This window comes from Solanum dulcamara, chromosome 2, assembly GCF_947179165.1.
Source record: "Solanum dulcamara chromosome 2, daSolDulc1.2, whole genome shotgun sequence".
Classification (NCBI taxonomy): Eukaryota; Viridiplantae; Streptophyta; class Magnoliopsida; order Solanales; family Solanaceae; genus Solanum; species Solanum dulcamara.
In genome coordinates this window covers 63,024,167-63,032,940 of record NC_077238.1, presented here as the reverse complement: position 1 = coordinate 63,032,940, position 8,774 = coordinate 63,024,167, and the positions used below count along the sequence as shown (strand labels likewise).

Sequence of the window (8,774 nt, the reverse complement as noted above, 5' to 3'; positions counted from 1 at the left end):
AGATGACATCAACTAGTACCCCCGCCTTTTGGGGTTTTGCTTTTTGCCCATTAATGTCGGCTACCAAGTTGTGATGAAGTCCCCTCACACAATGACCTATATAGACATTTAGTGGTTTTCCTATCATTAACTAGTATTATGTTGAAGAACTGTAGCATACAAGTGCGCCATCTGTTAGTAATTAGCTAATCCTGCTTGCTTTGCTTAAGCCCTTTTATAATTCCCTTAATGTAACTTATAACACTCTAGGTACATAATCTTATGTCGTTGCTTTGCCGCTAGTTCGGATTCTTCTATCTCGTATGATTATAGCAGCATTAACACACTGGATCCCACTGGAATTTCAAAGTTAAACGTGCTTGGGAGAGAGTAGTACTAGGATGGGTGACCCCCAGGAAGTTCACGTGTCACATTCCATTGCAAAACATGCAATAATGTGCGAAGGCACTCAACCTAGACCAAGATTTACCTTAGCGTCTTCTTGCTAGTCTTCATGCTTCGCCTCGCCCCTGTCTTACACTCGACGTCGGGATAAATCATTGGTTCAACCACAACTAGTTCCTATTTTTCCCTTAGTACTTACTCCATCTCGATAGTTTGGTCTAACCCATCTTGACATCTCTCTGTAACATATCCAAAACATCCTAGCTCCTTTTCTCATGTACTTCTCCCTTGACCCTATACTCAACATATATATATCCATAGGTTGAATAACCATTCTGATATAACTTGTATGAGATAGACATAATCTTTTCATTTCCCATCCCATCTTGCTCTACATATCTACTTCACACTAGAACTTGCTCGCGCCAATGCTATTATGTCCTACTCCTTTCTTTTCTTCCTTTACGTACTCCTTGGTCTCCTCATTTCCTACCGTAAGAGATTTTCAATTTTTTCTTCTTTCTACTTGTATGTCACTATATCAGCGGCCAATGACGTTGTTTTCATAACTTAATCTTTACCCAAACATGGCCCTACTACCCTTTACACGGTCCTTAGTTTGATCAGTCCTACTCTCTTATCGTATTCACCCCTTGTGGTAGGCACCCATCCCTTAGGGTTCTACTAATAATTCTTCACACGGTCTCAGATACCGCAACTTCTATCTATTTATTATTGGCCTTAAGCTCCTGTTAACTTGTGCCAGTATGGGATCTTGCTTGAAATTTAAGCATTCCTGTCAACATGTGATAGTGTCAATTGATTTCATCTCATGCGTGTATTTCTCTCGTCCACTTCCCCCCTTTAGGGCATACCCATGTCATCCTTTGTTTATTTTCAACTATTCATACGCATATCATGCTGTTCCAACATATTTGACATAGTGCACCATGTCTACACCTTCTGTTAACTCATTTGTACTTTAGGTTGCCCCTATATGAAACCTTAATACAACTATGGGGTGCTTAGAATTCTTAATAAATAGTACACAATCTAGTCCAAGTAATGGTACTCGAATCATATAACTAATTTAGTAGCTTAGTTGAAGCCGCATTTCCTTCATCCTAATCAGTACGTCACTAGTGTTTATAATCGTGTCCGATTCTCCATTAGGGGGTACTTATTGTTACACCCGACATATTTGGACTCGGAATGTTCCTTAAGTTACTTAGAAGCTAGTATGTGAGTTACTTAAGTTACGACCCTATTGAACAACTCTAAGAAGGGAGAATGGGACACCCCGTGGTAGGGAAGGTTGGAAATAGGGTCAAGAGAAGTCGGATGGAGTTGGAGGCCAAGTAACGAGTCGTAGGAATCGACTTATCTACGTAAACTACTAAGTTAGAAGTCGTACATACGTGAGTTACTTGATTATGTACCAAGCTTGCGTAGAAAGGATTTCATAGGCTCTTAAAGTGAGACGAGATTACGAACCCACGAGGAAGAAAAAAAAATTACGGGGCAGCCAATGGGAGGGTGACACGTGGCATCACCTAAGCAGGCAGGTGACCCACCTGCTTGGGGTCAAGTCGGTGACCCACCTGCTTGGGGGAGGTGGGCCCCACTGCCACGTGGCATCCCTCCTGAACATGTAGGTGCGGTGGCCCAAAAGGGGCTGGACACGTGTCACCTCTTGGGGATGACATGTGTCATACCCTAAAGCCACATATATATGTTGATATGTATCATATACTTCAGTTGTTCATCAAAAAAACAGCAGCCAACATAGAGAAAAAAAACTTGAGAGAGAGAGATAGAGAGGCAGCCATGGTCCTTGAAGTTTAAAGGTTAGTTTTTCAATATTCTTCCATGAATTAATTATATACAGTGTCCCTTAAGTACATGGATACGTATATATGTATTTTAATACATTCATGTAACTAAAACTCCAGCTTTGCAATTGGAATTTGGAAAAGAAAATAAGAGAAAAGAGAGAAGGGGGCAAGGGAGAAGGGCTACGGATTTGACCCTTTTTGGGTAAGCTTCTGGGTTTCGTTCCGTGAATTAATTATTTAAAGTATCCCTAAGTTGTATACTGATGTTTAATAACCTAAAATTTCAATTTGGGGCAGCAAGGAAGTGAAACCAACAGCCGTTCCAGTTCAACACGTTGAAGAAGTTCCGAGGAACAATTTCGGCTAGTGTTAGCCAATTTCGGGAAAGGTAAGTTCTTCCCCTATAAATAGAAGTTTATGAGGTTAAATTAGGGTGTATTAAACACCTTAGGAGCTGCTGGAAGTTGGGGAAAAGACTTGAAAATTTTGGCATTCGAAATAAGCTAAAACGTAGTCGCTATGGTTGAATTATCGTCAAAATAAAGTGTTGCCTTGTGAAGTACTGCTGCAGGGGTATTGGTTTGTTGTTGCAGGGACTAAATATGATCTAATTTGGTTTAGGGTACTGCTGTTCGAGTCCACATGACCCCACGTTGCGTATAATTAAAGGCGTTATAGAATAAAGACTAGACACCCTATTGTGATATCGGATTTTTGAATAAGTCATTTGGAGTTTATGTCACGGACTTAGACTTCCACTAAAACTTCCGTGAGGCACTTGACAACTTACTCACGAATCTTTCATGATCTTGTAAGCTCAAGTAAGCCTTTAAGACTAGATCGCTAAGGGAATGCTAAATAGTAAGAAAGACAAGAGAGCTTTTATGAAGAAGGCTTTTGTATTGCTTTGGAAGAATGCTTGATTGCTTGATCTTCTACAAATGAATGCCCCCTCTATTTATACTACTCCTAAGGGGCCTAAGTGTAAATAAAATTTACTATACAAGTACTTCCATATTTACAAAGAAGTCCCTACTCTAGAACTCTCCACACACTCTAGAGAATTCCAAGTCTTTCAAGACTTCTCTACAAGCTTCTACAAGAATCTAGAGTCTTCCACTAACCTCTCCAAGACTCTAGGTTCTTCTACCTTCTTCAAGAATTCTCTTGGACATTCTAGAGTCTTCTATTAACCTCTCCAAGACTCTAGATCTTTCCCCCATCTTCATGATCAAGTGGCGGGTCATGACACTCTGCCCCACCTGATATGGCGACGACCTCGACGCACTGCTGCTACAAAAGCCTCCAGACTTAGTCTTGAAACCGCCACAAGTCTTCATGCCATTCTTATGTGGCCTCTTCCAGAGATTATCCCTTCTAGTGGATGAGGAAAATGACAGTGGCGCGTTGTCCCTATTCCTGCTTGGTTCAGTCAACACTGGCCTCTGTTCTTTCTGGCACTTTAGAGGCAAATGTCTTGGCAACTTCTTCGGCATCATGCCCTTCTTCATGCAAGGTGGAAATGCCTCTCTAGCACCATTGTCTTCACTGAAAGCTTGCAATGATGGCTACGAATGTCGACTCCCCCTTCTTTAGGCCCTTCACAAGCTGCATAGCCAACAGGTGGGCTTGTCCTTCCTTCTTTGGCATCTTGACTAGAGGTACCATGCAGGGTCCCTCTCGCTCCATCACCAAGAGTTGTTGGAGGTAGGGATAGATCATCGTGTGGTACCGTTGGAAGAACTCCTGTCCAAGGATGATATCAATGATATCTAAGGGGGTGACAGTGAAGCTTGTCTTACCTTGCCACTTGCCCAACGTGATGTCCACTCCATGAGCGACTCCGCACACGGGAGTCAATGGTACATTGACCGTCTTCAGGCGGGTGTTGCTTGGCCCATAACTTAGCCCCAACCTTGCTGCTGCCATCTTGGTCATGATGTTGGCTTCTGCTCCAGAATCCACCATGGCACGAGCTGGTCGTCCGTTAATGGATATGTCAACATATTGGGCAGAGTAATCCCCTGTCTTCTCAGCTTGATTCGCGATGGCTCCACATAGACCGATCATGCCTAGCTGAGTCGTGTCAAAACCCTTCCCTTAGTCCACTTCCTTGTTCTTTCGCTCCCGCAGTATGGCACCAAGGTTCTTCATCTCTGGACACCTGGCATAGCCGTGAGGACCTCCGCATATGTAGCAGCCGCTGCTCTTCGTGGTCTGCTCCTTTCTCTCGGCGTAGCCCTGTCGCCCGAACCTCCTACCGTCGGACTTGTTGGAATCATGGCTCTTGGGTGGAGGATGTTGCTCTTTGCCTCTGCCACGATCTCCCCCACCTTTGGCATGACTACTCCTTATTTCTTTGCCCTTGCCTCTGTCGTGCCTATCATGCTTATAGTCCGTCAAGGCTTCGGCTTGGGTGATGGCCTCATCGATGGTGCTGACTTGACGGTGCTCCAACTCCGTCTTGGCCCAACTCTACAGCCCATCCATGAAGTGGAAGAGCATATCTTCATCTGTAAGGTTAGGGATTTGAAGCGTAAGGGTAGTGAACTCCTTCACATAGGCACGTATGCTACCCGTATGCTTCAGCTCCCAAAACTTGCATTTGGCCTCATAGATGACATTGTTGGGGAAGAAGGCCTTCTTGAACTCGTCCCGGAACTATTCCCAGGTGTTGATGGTGCATAGACCCTTCTCGATCTCGAACTCATTGCGCTTCCACCATAACATGTCCATCTCCGAGAGGTATAGCACGGCCGTGTTGATCCTCATCTCATCGCTCTTCACTTTGTTACACTTGAAGTAATTCTCCAAGTGCCAAAGGAAGTTCTCCACCTCTTGTGCATCACGGGCACCTTTGAACATTGGTGGCTTGGGAGCCTCAATCTTGGACTCCCAGTCCGCACTGGACGTCATGCATCTCCCGGCATCTATGTCTCCTTTGACGGCTGCTATCTCGGCCTTCATGGTCTCCATCGTGCTTATCGCGTCTATGAGCCGACACTCCAAGGAAGTGATCACCTCCTTCACCTCGTACTCAGCAGCCTTGCGCACCTCCAACTCCTTCCGGATGTTGTCGTTCTCCTCAAGGGTGAACTCCTCTAGAGACACGAACTTGCCATCGACCTTGTTCAAGCGTTTGCCTAATATCTCCACAGCTTGCCGGGCAGCATCCACCCTTGCAATCTACTCCATGTCGGGCGTGACGTCCATGGGCTCCTCGCCTCGTTCATCGTCACTCACATCAGTGGCCGAGGGTGAGTAGGATGTTAGGGCCTCGCTTGGTGTAGGCTCAAGCGGCACCTCGTCATTTCTCTTAGAGTTTTTGTTTCCCTTACGGTGCTTCCTTCCAACATCCTGCTTGACGTTGGTGGCGGTAGTGGCGTTGATGTCTCTCTCACTTGCCATATCTCTTAGTATAACCTTGCTCTGATACCATGTTGTCATGGACTTAGACTTCCACTAAGACTTCCGTGCGGCACTTGACAACTTACTCACGAATCATTCACGATCTTGTAAGCTCAAGTAAGCCTTTAAGACTAGATCGCTAAGGGAATGCTAAATAGTAAGAAAGACAAGAGAGCTTTTATGAAGAAGGCTTTTCTATTACTTTGGAAGAATGCTTGATTGCTTGATCTTCTACAAATGAATGCCCCCTCTTTTTATACTACTCCTAAGGGGCCTAAGTGTAAATAAAATTTACTATACAAGTCCTTCCATATTTACAAAGAAGTCCCTACTCTAGAACTCTCCACACACTCTAGAGAATTCCAAGTCTTTCAAGACTTCTCTACAAGCTTCTACAAGAATCTAGAGTCTTCCACTAACCTCTCCAAGACTCTAGGTTCTTCTACCTTCTTCAAGAATTCTCTTGGACATTCTAGAGTCTTCTATTAACCTCTCCAAGACTCTAGATCTTTCCCCCATCTTCATGATCAAGTGGCGGGTCATGACACTCTTCCCCACCTGATATGGCGACGACCTCGGTGCACTGCTGCTACAAAAGCCTCCAGACTTAGTATTGAAACTGCCACAAGTCTTCATGCCATTCTTATGTGGCCTCTTCAAGAGATTGTCCCTTCTAGTGGACGAGGAAAATGACAGTGGCGTGTTGTCCCTATTCCTGCTTGGTTCAGTCAACACTGGCCTCCGTTCTTTCTGGCACTTTAGAGGCAAATGTCTTGGCAACTTCTTCGGCATCACGCCCTTCTTCATGCATGGTGGAAATGCCTCTCTAGCACCATTGTCTTCACTCAAAGCTCGCAATAGTGGCTACGAACGTCGGCTCCCCCTTCTTTAGGCCCTTCACAAGCTGCATGGCCGACAGGTGGGCTTGTCCTTCCTTCTTTGGCATCTTAACTAGAGGTACCATGCAGGGTCCCTCTCGCTCCATCACCAAGAGTTATTGGAGGTAGGGATCGATCATCGTGTGGTACCGTTGGAAGAACTCCTGTCCAAGGATGATATCAAATATATCTAAGGGGGCGACAGTGAAGCTTGTCTTACCTTGACACTTGCCCAACGTGATGTCCACTCCATGAGTGACTCCGTACACGGGAGTCAATGGTGCATTGACCGTCTTCAGGCGGGTGTTGCTTGGCCCATAACTTAGCCCCAACCTTTCTGCCGCCGTCTTGGTCATGATGTTGGCTTTCGCTCCAAAATCCACCATGGCACGAGCTGGTCGTCCGTTCATGGATATGTCAACATATTGGGCAGAGTAATCCCCTGTCTTCTCATCTTGCTTCGCGATGGCTCCACCTAGCCCGATCATGCCTAGCTGAGTCGTGTCCGAACCCTGCCCTTGGTCCACTTCCTTATCCTTTCGCTCCCACAGTATGGCACCAAGGTTCTTCATCTCCGGACACCTGGCATAGCTGTGAGGACCTCCGTATATGTAGCAGCCGCTGCTCTTCGTGGTCTGCTCCTTTCTCTCGGCATAGCCCTATCGCCCGAACTTCCTACCGTCGGACTTGTTGGAATTATGGCTCTTGGGTGGAGGATGTTGCTCTTTGCCTCTGCCACGATCTTCCCCACCTTTGGCATGACTACTCCTTATTTCTTTGCCCTTGCCTCTGTCATGCCTGTCATGCTTAAAGTTCATCAAGGTTTGTCTTGGGTGATGGCCTCATCAATGGTGCTGACTTGACGGTGCTCCAACTCCATCTTGGCCCAGCTCTGCAGCCCATCCATGAAGTGGAAGAGCATATCTTTATCTGTAAGATTGGGGATTTGAAGCGTAAGGGTAGTGAACTCCTTCACATAGGCACGTATGCTACCTGTATGCTTCAGCTCCCGAAACTTGCGTTTGGCCTCATAGATGACATTGTTGGGGAAAAAGGCCTTCTTAAACTCATCCCGGAACTTCTCCCAGGTGTTGATGGTGCATAAACCCTTCCCGATCTCGGACTCCTTGCGCTTCCACCATAACATGGCCATCTCTGAGAGGTATAGCACGGCCGTGTTGATCCTCATCTCATCGCTCTTCACTTTGTTACACTTGAAGTAATTCTCCAAGTGCCAAAGAAAGTTCTCCACCTCTTGTGCATCACGGGCACCTTTGAACATTGGTGGCTTGGGAGCCTCAATCTTGGCCTCCCAGTCCGCACTGGACGTCATGCATCTCCCGGCATCTATGTCTCCTTTGAGTGCTGCTATCTCGGCCTTCATGGTCTCCATCGTGCTTAGCGCGTCCATGAGCCGACACTTCAAGGAAGTGATCACCTCCTTCACCTCGTACTCGACAGCCTTGCGCACCTCCAACTCCTTCCGGATGTTGTCGTTCTCCTCAAGGGTGAACTCCTCTAGAGACTTGAACTTGTCGTCGACCTTGTTCAAGCATTTGCCTAATATCTCCACAGCTTGCCGGGCAACATCCACCCTTGCAATCTACTCTATGCCGGGCGTGACGTCCATGGGATCCTCACCTCATTCATCGTCACTCACATCAGTGGCCGTGGGTGAGTAGGATGTTAGGGCCTCGCTTTGTGTAGGTTCAAGCGGTACCTCATCATATCTCTTAGAGTTTTTGTTTCCCTTGCGGTAGTGGCGTTGATGTCTCCCTCACTTGCCATATCCCTTAGTAGAACCTTGCTCTGATACCATGTTGTCACGGACTTAGACTTCCACTAAGACTTCCGTGCGGCACTTGACAACTTACTCACGAATCATTCACGATCTTGTAAGCTTAAGTAAGCCTTTAAGACTAGATCGCTAAGGGAATGATAAATAGTAAGAAAGACAAGAGAGCTTTTATGAAGAAGGCTTTTGTATTGCTTTGGAAGAATGCTTGATTGCTTGATCTTCTACAAATGAATGCCCCCTCTTTTTATACTACTCCTAAGGGGCCTAAGTGTAAATAAAATTTACTATACAAGTCCTTCCATATTTACAAAGAAGTCCCTACTCTAGAACTCTCCACACACTCTAGAGAATTCCAAGTCTTTCAAGACTTCTCTACAAGCTTCTACAAGAATCTAGAGTCTTCCACTAACCTCTCCAAGACTCTAGGTTCTTCTACCTTCTTCAAGAATTCTCTTGGACATTCTAGAGTCT

General features: G+C 45.8%; 1 pseudogene; it reads left to right on the top strand.

Annotated features, from left to right (window-relative positions):
* Positions 1-298: 298 nt before the first annotated feature.
* LOC129881235 (5S ribosomal RNA) lies at positions 299-416 on the top strand (annotated as a pseudogene).
* Positions 417-8,774: the final 8,358 nt, after the last annotated feature.